Here is a 13155-nt window from a genome sequence, read left to right as displayed (position 1 = left end):
ACATCCAATGAAAAGCCCAGTGAAATCGCTGCGCATAGGAAGATATCTGCATCAACTTAAGAAACGAAGCCTGTGTTGGAGGCAGAGCTTGTAGCAGCTTCTCGGAAGGACCCAGACTAAGACACCACCAGCAGGGGGCAGGTGGGGGCTCAGCGTCCTGGCGGGGTTTTCATGGCTGGCCTTAGCTGGCCTCCTGATGCTGACTTGGGGGAGTGCTGGGGAGCCCCTGGAGCAAGGCAGTGGAGTTCCTCTCAGAATCATCTGAACCCGGCTGGCAGCAAAGTGGGCCTCAGAAACCGACTGCAGTGAGAAGAGCCACTCAAAGGCTCCTGGCCCGTGTCTCCTGGACTAGAACAGGGTCTCCCACTGGAAGGGGAACCAGCATGTGGAGAATATCAGCCAAGGCTTGGCTGGGTACCACATACCCCCATATCTCCCACCTTCGATCTCTGAGGAAGATCCCACCAGGGTCTCGGGATCCTATGGAGCCAGGGCAATCCTCACATCCGACAAAGGCCCATACAAACAGCTCTTCCTTGGAGGAGGCTCACCGGGAGGAAAAAATGGGCCTATGGAAACAGGGGCAGCACAGGGGAGGGAGGACAGGGGGGCAAAGGCTACCTCTTAGGTCACCAGAGCTCTAGCTCCTCACAAGACACATAGTAGGTGCTCAGCAAATATTTGTTGAATGAGTACAGGACTCAGAGTACAACCTTCTTCAGCAACAGATTTTACCGGCGAAATCACAGTATTTGTTCTTCAGGCTCTATTTAAGACACGAGAGAATACTGCTATTAAATAAGGGCAAGAGACAGTGGCAAACAAACACCACAGTAACTGAATTACCATTTGCACTGGATGCAATAAACAGTAAGGCAGAGGGCTTCCCCTCAGAATCATCTGGACCTCTCGGGACAGGAGCAATAGAGATGAAGTAAAGAGCCGATCCAGATAAAAATGGAGTGAGAAAAACAACCAGGAAACCTGAGTAAGCATGCCACCGTGTGTAAACACTATGTAAGCACAACAGAAGAATTACATAATAAAAAAATCTCTTGAACCATGCCTCCTTCCCAAAGTTCAGGAAAACTAATTTCACATAAAAATAAACAATAAAGAAATACTGAGGCCAAATCAGACTCGAATTTATAAGAAAAACAGAGGAACAGGATAATATTAGTACAGACAATAAAAGCATGCCAGAAAGACAAACCTATACCCCAAAGTATAAAACTATAACCTATTATCTCAATACATTAAGAAACTGATATAAAACATAAAAGAGTAACTTAAATTAGAATTTAAAAATCTATGAAATGTGGTGACAAAACTTCAGAAAAGAATCTATATATATAAAAGGCTAATATGCAAAGTGTCCCTGCAGAAGTTCGACCAGGAGACCGGGAGTTCTATCGCTCGCTATGACGTGCACTGACCACCGGGGGCAGCGCAGAATGAAGGAAGGCCCCGGCCAGCAGCTGGCAGCCAGGGAAGGGAGGCCTTGGATGGCAACTGAAAGGCCCCGATTGGCCCTGATCTCGGGCCAGGCTAGGGACCCTACCCATGCACAAATTTCATGCACCAGGTCTCGAGTTAGAAAATAATAGGGAAAACTTCACTTTATAAATTAAGACTAAAACAGAAGGAACAAAACAGTGAATAGAGACAACAGATAATGTGTTAAGAGAAAAAGAAGGTGACAGATATTAAAGATGGACAAAGAAGATCCAACATATCCCTGAAGGAGAAGACAAAAATACAGGTAACAAACAAGTACTTAAAACTATTATTCAAGAACACTTTTCTGAAATAAAGAGGGATTAGAAGCTATGTTTTGAAAGAGCACACGATATATCTGAAAATATCAGCCTAGAGGGAACACCACCAAAAACACTCTTGGGAATTTCTCTGGTCATCTAGGGGAGGTGTCCTGAGTTCAGCACTGGAAGGCTGGAGTCTACATTGGTGAGGGCAGCTCTGGAGTTTACAGCTTCAGGGCGATGCCAACCTCCAGGCTGTGGGCGGCCAAAGTGAATTGAAGATAATTGTCCTGGGGCTGAGGAGCAGAGGTGCCAGGTGAATTTCCCAAGGGGTGCTGCAGTTCCCCTGAACGATGGCAGACCTTGATGGGGAGCAGGCAGTGTGATCCAGGTGTCGATGTCCTCCTAAATATTGGGTCATCAGATTGGTCCATGATGGCCACAGCCAATGACTGCATGCCTCAGAAAAAGGTAAGATTCCCTAACAAAGGTGGATGAGCGAGGATGGTGGGGAAGCTCCTGAGGTGTCAGAGGAGCCAATGCCCCCCCTCTTGGCCCCCAGCAGACTCCTCATTGGGGGCAATTCATGATGGAGAGGATATCCAGGAAGGCTTTGGGGGTAGGGGGAATAGATTGTAGGGGGGAATCAAGGGAAAGGCTGAGTGGATGGAAAAGCTTGCAGTTGCCAGCTGGCGGTAAGAGGACCAGGAGGCTGGATCAGTTGCAGCCGGCACCTTGGAGTAGAGTGGTTTTGAATCCCAGCCGGTAGTAGCCCAGCCTCCACTCACAGCCCCTGCTCCCCACTACGACCCACTCCACCTTTTCTCGGAAGGTTCTTACTGTGCTGAGTCCTCAGCCATCTCCTGGGGACTTCCTGTTCTGTGCCTTGAGGCCCTGGGGGAACGGACTCCAGCTGCCAGTGTGGCCCCTCACTGTCCCCAGAGGGAGAGGGAGCACCTAGCGCCCTCAGTTCTGCAGGCACATGGCTTTCCGTCCTCGCCCTCCAGCGGGCTGTGGGCACCAGGTGTGGAGCTATCTCGGCTCTGGCTTGAAGGTTAGTGCGTCTGGAACAGCCTTTGCTTTTGATGCAGTGAGCCTAGCAGTTAGGACACAAGGGCTTTGGGATGAGAAAGACCAGGGTTGGAGGCCACTGACTTCCGTTTCCACATTTGAACAGTGAGGGTGAGGATGGGGGCTTTCTCTCTCTCCTTTTGGGGGAAGACTTTCAAGGGTACAGATTCACGGGACTGCCTTTCCCCCCTTTTTTCTCCACTTTGCCCACGAGGTCCTGGGGAAGGACTCTGGCAGACGTGAGCCATTTTGTCCCCTGTCTTTCCAACTAGGAACCCTGGGGACGAGGAGCATGGGCTTGTCCAGCAGAGATGGGGCAGCTCCAAGACGGCTTCTGGTTTGATGGCTTCACAACATACAGCAATCTCCTAAGAGAGGCCAGGTGTCCATCCTTCTGTCCCAGCATCGGCCCTTTGCCATCCCTCACAGGCTGCTTCACAAGTGCCCTAAAGTCTTAGAATTTATGGAACTTCCCCCCTCGGGGGAAGCCTACCCCCTACCACATGCCCACACTTAGGGGCGGGGGAATGCTCTTAAAATGAAATTACTCTAGTGCCTACTGGTTGGGGCTGAGTGGTGGTGACCTCAGAGCCTCAGAATTCAGCCCCCCAGTCCCAGCCCAGTCGTGGCTCCTCTTGGGCTGGGCCGGCTGGTAGGGGCGGAGGCGAAGGGGGCATTGTCCGGGAAGCCTCCCAGCTGCCCCCGCTGGAGGCTGGGAGGCCTGAATAGCTTCACAGCTCTAGGCCGACTTGCTGAATGGGAGCCTGACCCCTCCCTGGCGGTGGCCCGGAATGGATGACATTTTCATTGCAAACTAACAAGGGGAGAAATCCAATTACCTTACAAAGGGGCTGCCAAAGGGGCCTCAGAGTCTAGGGAGAGAAGGGAGGGCAAGAAGGGGAGTGGGCGTGTGTGTGTGTGTGTGTGTGTGTGTGTGTGTATGTGTGTGTGAGTGTGTGTATATGTGTATGTTATGTATGTGTGTGTATGTGTGTGTGTGAGAGAGAGTGTGTGTGTATGTTATGTATGTGTGTATGAGAGAGAGAGAGAGAGTGAGTGTGTGTATATATGTGTGTGTGTGTGTGTGTGTGTGTGTGTGTGAGTGTGTGTGTGAGTGTGTGTGTGAGTGTGTGTGAGTGTGTGTGTGAGTGTGTGTGAGTGTGTGTATATGTGTATGTTATGTATGTGTGTGTATGTGTGTGTGTGAGAGAGAGAGTGTGTGTATGTTATGTATGTGTGTATGAGAGAGAGAGAGAGAGAGTGTGTGTATATGTGTGTGTGTGTGTGTGTGTGTGTGTGTGAAGCCCCCGCCCTGGGAGGCAGGGGGAGGATAGGTGGGACTGGGGCTTTTAACTCACTCCTCTTTGCCAGAGTCCCGCTGGGAAGCTCCATGCCTGTGGGTGGTGCAGGAGAGGCCCCAGAGCCCCTCAGGCAAGCCTCATCCTCTCTGAACCCCACTCTTGGCCCAACCAGACTGGGGGTTCCCAGATTGAATCATCAGGTACCCACTGCATAGTTTTTGCTTTCACTATACCCACCTAAACTATAAATCCTTTTTCTTTAAATTTAAAGTATATCACTTAAACAGTATTTAAAAAGGAAAGTTTATATCCTAAGTGTAAACAAAAAAGTAGACGTTAATTTAAAAAAGAACTTTAATTTAAACAACCCAGTGTTGTTAAACCTCAGCTAGGTGTTGGAGTGCCAAGAGGTTTGGAGCTTCGAGGTCTTGGGGTGAGTGGGTTGGGAGAGGTAAGGGAGGGGGATTGTTCGCAAGTGTTTGCAACAAACCCAGACTTCTTCAGGGCCTAATCCAGGAGGACTGAGAGGATTGAAAAGAAACCCCTCTCTCCACCAAACAGCTGTTTCTGTTCCTACCCTAGGCCCTCCCAGCCCTGGCCGGGGCGGTAGGTTGGGCTGCCCTTAACCTTGGTTGCCCAACTATTTCGTGGGGAACATAGAGGCAACGTGGTGACCTGCTGCATCAGTGGTCAGACCTGGTGCTGTGTGGGTGGTCACTGGGGTCCCCGAAGTTGTGAGTAGCCTAGGGGAGGTGGAGGATGATGGTGGTCGCAGGGCAACTAGAAAGGTTGGCCTTCCACTCTGCTTCCCCTTCAGACTGGGGAGGAAGGAAAGCAGACGCCCTACAGGAGGAAATTAGCCTTTGCTTCCTGCAGCCCCGCCAGAGCAAATCAGCCTTCAAAAGTCTGCCTGCCTCTGGTGCTTCCCTCCCATCCCCTCTCCCATCCCCTCTCCCATCCCCACTAATGGAGCTCTCTTGCCCAGAACACGGGCCTGGGAGTCTCCTGAGGTACAGGGGCGGGGGCGGAGGGGGGGGCGCGTTGGAAGGATCCAGGATCTTGGAGACACCCTGCCAATACCCTTTCCAGACTGGGGCCATTGCCTACAGCTCCTGTTCCACGGAAGCTTTTTGGGGAGCTTTGGCACCAGGAGAGTTCAGGCCCGAGGATGGGACAACACTGGCCCCACCCCCACCCCTGGGGAAATTCTGTCAAATCGGGAAAGCTGAGGGAGGGGCAGTGCCTGCTAGGGGGTGTGGCTCAATTAAGCCTCACCTGCTCACCCCTGGCCAATCAGTGACCACTCTGGGCTTTGGGGACTTCCTGCTCCCCTGCTCCCCCAGGCCATGCCTGCTCTCAGAATGTGGGGAAGAGGGGAACAGAGAGATACAAGTCTGATCCACAGACTTAGGGGCACCCCCAAGTCTGCAGGGGGGCCTTCAGCCAGATGCTTCGGGAGTGAGGCAGAGGTCCAGACGAGGGTCGTTTGCAGAGGCTGAAGCTGCCAGGGAAGCGCCCCCTGGTACCCTTCAGCTTGACGTAGACGCCATCCTGCCCCTCTTGAGGATGTTCTGTTCCGTTTGGAAGTCAAGGTTGGTGCCGCCGAGGAGGGTTTCTCAGCAAAGGGTCTGAGCGCACCATCCTCTCTTACGGGGAGCACACCCAGGGCCCCAGCCATGCGAGTTTCTCTCGGAGTTCTGATGAGAACCCCGAACAGCGCTGCGTGGACCCCTCTGTAGGTAGCACAGAAAGGCCAGAACATACTAGTATTTACCGGATGTCAGCCGTGAGGCAGGCCGTGTGCCCAGGGCTGGGAGGTGACAGTGAGACAGCTCTGGCCCTGCCTTCACAGACCGTGGAGCCTGGTCTTCGTGCTGAGGCACAGGCTGCTCTGTGCAGCACGCTCTTCCGTCCGGAAAATGCCTGTTCATAGGAGGTCCCCTATTTTCTTCCCACACACAAAGAAATGAGGAGAGCAAGAGATGGTAAATATATGGGTAAATAAACCTTTTTGAAAATATAATTGTATAAAGCAAGAAAATAATGATATATTTGGAGGTTTATACTATATGTAGAAAATGTATGCGAATGGAAGTATACTTGTGGGGTTTTTACATTATATATGGAACGAGAGCCCGGTGCACGAAATTTGTGCAAGAGTAGGCCTTTGCAGCCATGGCTGCCTGGATCCTCCCTCGCAGCCACGGCGGCTGCCTCAATCCCAAGGCTGCAGGGCTGCAGCCCCGGCTTTGTCCCGGAAGGATATCCGGTCTAATTAGCATATTACCCTTTTATTATTATAGATGGTATAATATTATTTGTGTGATATGTGACACGAAGCAATCACATGGCACATTTCAGGACAATCACGAAGGGGACAGTGAGTACCCCTACTAAGCCAATGGCACAGATAAAGTGGAATCTGGATGTCTCCTCTGTGGGTAGGGAGCCCCATGACCAAACACACCTGGCCTCTCCGCTCCCCCACAGTCTGCTCCGGGGACTACTGAGAGGCTTACCTGGTTGGTGAGCCAGGGCTTAGGTGGCCCAGGCCTTTACCCTGGGTGCAAGCTTCATGCACGCAGGGAGCACCCATCTCTGCTGTGCCCCTGTGAGCAGGGGAGGCTGGGGATGGTGCAGGGTTGCCTGTCTAATTCTAAGTCTAATTCTAGGTTTCCGTGTTAGGAAGCCCACTGACTCACAGAATCTGCTTCATCCTTAGTAAATGGGACACTTGGTCTCTCATGTGCTTCTTTAGGTAATTTCTTAATTGGCTTAGACATCAGTGTTTATCGAGATGCTCCCCCCTGTCACGCACACAGCTGGTGGTTGGCAGAGCGAGGGTGCCAGACCCGTCCCCAATCTGTCTGTGCAGCTGACCACAGGGGCCTGAGCCCCAATCTTGGAACAGGGAGGAGCAACGGGGGAAAAGGTGAAGACGGTACATGGGTGCGGGACCCGTGGGCCCACAGAGGGCTGAGGGTGCCTCAGCTGAGCCTGGCCAGAGGGGCCCTCAGCTTTTCACCCTCATGCCCTGCTCGGAATCTCCAGGGTCTCCCCATGACCCCCTCAACCAGGCAAGTTACAGCAAAAGCACAGCCTGGGGGCAGAAGACCCAGGTTCCTTGTCCAGCTCGGCCACTGACTCACTATGTGACCTCAACCAAGTTATGCCCCACTCCCCCATCTGGCCTCAGTTTCCCCATCTAAAACAAAGGGTTGTGCTAGGCAGTGGCTCCTCTGCCTTTAGGGTTTCTGCGTCTAGACCAGAGACTCCGGGCTCAGGCTGCCTTTACACTTACTTTGTTTGGCCTACACAGTGTTTGAATTTTCCCCCAATTAGTTGCTGACATGGGAAAGATTTCACATATGAACCTGAATTTCTAGCTTCTCTTGAAAAATTCTGAGTCTTCATTGCTGCATAGAAACGGTAAGCGGGAGTTAGGCAGGGGTCTGTGGCCTCTCCAGGTGACCACAGTCCCCGCGTGGCCACCACCGTCCACGCTGCCTGCTTACCCCACAGCACTTGCTCTGAGGCCTCAGCACAGCGGGCAAGCTGTGACAGGAACCCAGGTCTCTGGGTGCCCAGGCCAGTGTGGTATCTGCTCTGTGCTGTGGCCAGTCGGACCCTGCCCAGATGGGACCGGAGAGAGGAGTGAGCGTATTTCAGAGCCGCCTGAGGTTAACCAAGGGAAGCCGGACCTAGGGCGGGCGAAGACACGCAGGCAGGTCCTGGGCTCAGTGCGTCCCTGGGGTTCCATAGTGGACCCCCCTGCAGGAAACACGAGCAGAATCAGAGGGTCCCCTGGCCTCTCGCTGGGTTTTCTTCCTCCTGTCCCCAACCAGTGGCTGAGCCAAGGGGCTGGAGTTAAAGCCCCTCCCCCATTGGCAGCTTTACAGATCTCCCCTGCCCCCCAACACCGCCTGCCCCCCACCACAACTCCCCGCTAATGTGGTTAAATCATTGTCAGAGGCACAAGGGCAGGTCACCAGATGGCTACCCCATGCAGAGGAGGCCAGAGGTGGTGGTAGGGGGTGGGAGCCTGTGGGAGCCTGCCCCTGCCTTCTCTCTCCACAGCCCCAGATCCCACACTCTCCAGCCCTGGGGGCCCCCGTTGTCCCCCAAAAGGCTCCTATGCCAAGTGACGCTGAGAAGTGATCTCGGCGCTGGTGGCCCAGGGAAGCCGTGAGGACTAAGGTTCAGACAGCCCTGCGGTTGAACCCTGGCTGCCACCTGCCCAATGGAGCAAACAGTAACTCCTACCTCCCCAGGTGAGGGTGCAGGGGCAGGAGTGCGGAGGGGCAGTGCCCTGTGGGCTCCCAGCAGTGGTCCCCTTCACTCCCTCCTGGTGGCCCCAGGGAGCTCTCCGCTGAGCTGCTGGGTCTCGGTGTTCTCCCCCCCCCCCCCCCCCCCCCCCCGGTGGACAAAACATCCTAGACACGAGAGCATGGAAACCTGATACAGTTTAGTTTTTCGGACAGAAAACCATAAAGTAGCTTCTACTTTGGGGTGACGAATCCCTTAGACCAGTGGTCGGCAAACTGCGGCTCGCGAGCCACATGCGGCTCTTTGGCCCCTTGAGTGTGGCTCTTCCACAAAATACCACGGCCTGGGTGAGTCTATTTTGAAGAAGTGGCGTTAGAAGAAGTTTAAGTTTAAAAAATTTGGCTCTCAAAAGAAATTTCAGTCGTTGTACTGTTGATATTTGGTTCTGTTGACTAATGAGTTTGCCGACCACTGCCTTAGACTGCTCACAATTTACCAGGCCCACTCCATGGATTTCCAGTCCCCACAGTCATGTGGTATAATGATCATCCTCCTTCCTAGACGGGAAACCTGAGGGGCGGAGTGGGTCAGTCAGTTGCTCAAGGTCACAAAGCTACGTGTGGGGCAGGCTCTATTGCCAACTTAGGTCCGGTCGTGAGACAAGGATCCGCCTTCTTAAAGACTCACCTAGCGTAGGAGAGAGTTGCACATCGAAAGGGAGGCTCTGGCCGCCTCCATCTCCCATCCCCACCCTCGCCCCCATAACGTGTGGCACTTCTTCCCTGATCGCGTGCCCCGCCTGGGATTCTCCTGCTGCGTAGGTCCGCCCTCCTCACCTTTCAAGGCCAGCAGGAATGCCACCTGGGCTGGGAAGCCTTCTTCGACGGCACCCTGGGACTTTCGCCTCCTCCACCCTGACTTCCATGCTGCTCCCAGGGACTCTGTCCCAAGCCCCCGGGGTTCCTTACCTGCCTGTTCAGCAACTTCTGTCCCTGAGTGCAAGGGTGGGTGACAAGCCCCTGGACGGTGGGACCCATGCTAGATTGGCCTCAATCCCATCCTCTGTCCACAGCTGTCCTGCTCCTTCCTCTCTCCTCCCCCTGGCCCGTGCAGGCTGGCCGTGCACAGGGTCCAGGAGGCACGAATAGAACCCTTTAGCAATATGTATCAAACCTGAAAAAGCACATGCCCTCTGACCTAGCACTTCTAGGACACTTCCCTAAAGACACAACTTAAAAATATGTATGAAAATGCTCATCTTGCCCTAGCTGGTTTGGCTCCGTGGATAGTGCGTCGGCCTGGGGACTGAAGGGTCCTGGGTTCGATTCCGGTCAAGGGCACATGCCCGGGTTGTGGGTTCGATCCCCAGTAGGGGGTGTGCAGGAGGCAGCCAATCAATGATTCTCTTTCATCATTGATGTTTCTATCTCTCCCTCTCCCTTCCTCTATGAAATCAAAAAAATATATTTAAAAAATAAAATAAATAAAAATGTTCATCTTAGTGTTTATATATAAAGGGCCAAAATTGGACATAACTTAAATATCCAACAGGGAATTTTTGGTTAAATATATATGATACTGTACATAAATACTCAGAATATATGTAGCAATTAAAATGATAAAGTAGATCTGCTATATTTCACTGGCACCAAAAGATGGTCCTAATATAGTAAATGTAAAAATAGGATTAAAGAAACCATATAAAGTGATTTCTTTTTTCTCTTTATATATGTACGTGCGTGTTCATGTGTGTGGGGAGTGTGTGTAGATGGATACATAGAGATATAATGTCTAGCAAACATTAACAGTGTTATCTCTGGCTAGTGAGATTAATGGGTGATTTATGATATTTTGCTAATCTACACTTTTCTGCAGTGAGTTACTGGGGAGAGTGAAGAAACAAGGAAAACATTTATTTTAAAGTGGAGTGTCACAGCCTGGGCTCTGGGGGCCTCCCTGCAGACATCCCCCCCCCCCCCGCCCCTGCTGAAGACTGAATGAGGCCAGGGCAGGCCAGGGGAGGCTGGGGGAGAGGTGGGCAGCAGGGCCAGTGTAGTGAGTGGCTCCAGTCGAGTCCAAGCCAGGATGAATGACATCAGGTTTGGTTCTTGGCTTGGGTCGGGCACTCCATCTCCAGGAGAGACCTTGTTAGGCCAGGTGATCGTCCCACCAGCCTGCACCTGCTCCATTAATCTTCCCTGTCCCGACCTGGCCAACAGAGCCCACTCTGTCTGTTGACCTAAGAGGAGGGTGCCAGGGCCCGGGGAGGGGCCCTGCGCCATACCTGCCGTTGCTCAGCAGCTGGCCGGAGCCCCATGGGGGGCCGGGTTTGTCAGCGCTGATGGATGAGGAGCTGCAGGAAGGCCGCTGTGCTCCGCCGCCATCACTACGCTCCCTGGCCCACGCTGCTCCTCGGAGAGCTAGTCCCCAAGGCGAGGCCGCGAGTCAGGTCCAGTCTGCAAATGTCCGTGACCCTCACACAGGAGCCTCCCCCGACTCACACCTGGGGTACCACAAGCTTTCTTTTTAAACCTCCCCTAAGCCAAAGAACAGAGCAAGTCAGATCTGGCTTTTTTGTAACTGAGACAATGGAAGCAGCTAACGTAGCCGTTCCAATGAGAAGGTAGATCTACATTTCGTGGAGACTGAAAGAGATTTGTAATATTTTAAGTGAAATAAGCATAGCATGACAAAAGTAGAGTTTAAGTTTTTCCCCCACATTTTATACATATATAAAAAATGTATATGGAAGGATATTCACCGATGGTTCACAGTGACTGAGCCGGTATTCGAACCAGGTCTTTGGGCTCAAACCCCATGCTCATTTCACTGTGTCATTCCCTCCAGGTGCTGAGGTGCTTTCAAAGCTTCACCTCTTCAGGTCCCTGGGACTCATCCCCAGCCTGGCGTGGGCCATCTCAGCTATTCCAGAGCCCTTTCCTCTGACACGCCCTGGGGCTGAGTGCTGCGCCCACCCTGATAGCTGCACTTCTACGCGCCCCCTGCTGGTACCCTGGGGTCTCTGCCCCCATCCCATAGTTGAGGCCTCTCTCCTTCACATCCTCTGGCATCATCCTGATGGTACCAAGTTCAAGACCCAAAGCTCACACATGCTATTGGAAGGAAATCTATTGATTGGATTCATGTATTCTTCTTTTGCCCATAATCCCACTAAGCTTGGATCACTGGCTCCCCAGGCCATGGGTGGCAGCAAACTAGAACATGGGTGGCCAGCTGCCAGGGCCAGGCGGCCCAGAGGCCGGGCAGCAGAGGGAAGCGCTCAGTCCCGCAGCAGCCTGGGGCCCTGCGGAGAGGAGTGAGCGCTCAGTGCACAGAACGGACCACAACTGACCCTGTGGTGGCTCATCAAGACAGGGGGGCTGGGAGCTAACATTGCTGAGTGTTCACTATTTGCCACGCGCTCAATGTTTGGCGTGTGCGCTGTGTCAGAGGTACAGAAAGAGGCAGTGTTTTTAAGAAAGTATGTGAAGTGGCTGGGGCTGCCCTAACAATTTGTCGCCAACTGGGGGCTTTACAGGACTTGATTCTCTCACAGTTCTGGAGGCCGGAAGTCTGAGATCAAGATGCCAGCAGGGCCACACTCCCTCTGAAGGCTCGGGGGAGAACCCTCCCTGCCTCCTCCAGCTTCTGCTGGCTCCTGGCAGTCCTGGGCCTGGGGTTCCGTAACTCCACTCTGCCTCTGTCTTTATACAGCCTTCTTCTCGGTGTCAGTATCTGTTTCTTCTTCTCTTCCAAGGACTTGTTATTGGATTTAGAGCCCCCCTAATCCAGGGTGATCTCATCTTCAGCTACATAACTTACCTACATCTGCTAAGATCCTTCTTCCAAATAAGGTCATATTTACCTTAGGTTCCCAGTGGATGTACCTTTTGGGGGGAGGGGGGGCGGACGGGGAACTATTCAACCCACTGCATCGAGAATCTTACCTAAAATGATGACAAATTTAAAGCACCACCTTAATATTTAACAAAGTAAACCGCTGTTTCTGATAAACGTTTTTAATACAGAAAAGCTCATTTCCTGGGTAGGCGAGGAGCTTGGGCCCTGGATCTACTTTGATTTCCCAGAATGCCCACACAGTTCAGGGCATTTGGGAGGAACCTCTGCAATCCCAGTGCCACGGACTGGTTCAGTTTCCTTTGCATCCCTTCCTTAAACCCCATGGCATAGTGGGAAACTGGAGAGGACGACAACAGATCATTAGCCTTTGAGTTGAGAGGGAGGAGTTCAAACCCCACTCTGTTCCTTGCTCACTAACCTCATAGCCTCTGAGCACCTGTATTGCACCCTTCTGATCCATGCTTGCCTTGCCAAGTCTTCATCACAAATGCTCCCTGTCAAAGAAGCCATTCCTGCCATACCACCAGAGGCATTAAAAAATTTTTTTTCTTTATTGATTAAGATATTTCATGTGTCCTTATCCTTCCCATTGCCCCCCCTCCCCCACTCGCCCACTCATGCCCTCACCCCCCTGGTGTCTGTGTCCATTGGTTAGGCTTATATGCATGCATACAAGTCCTTTGGTTGATCTCTCCCTCTTACCCCCACCCTCCCCTTCCTTCCCTCTGAGGTTTGACAGTCTGATTGATGCTTCTCTGTCTCAATCTATTTTTGTTCAACAAGTTTATGTTGTTAATTATATTCCACAAATAGTGAGATCATGTGATATTATCTTTCCCCGACTGACTTATTTCGCTTAGCATAATGCTCTACAGCTCCATCCATGCTGTTGGGAA

Source organism: Cnephaeus nilssonii (genome assembly GCF_951640355.1).
Source record: "Cnephaeus nilssonii genome assembly, chromosome: 16".
NCBI classification, from domain to species: Eukaryota; Metazoa; Chordata; class Mammalia; order Chiroptera; family Vespertilionidae; genus Cnephaeus; species Cnephaeus nilssonii.
This window is presented reverse-complemented; position numbering follows the sequence as displayed.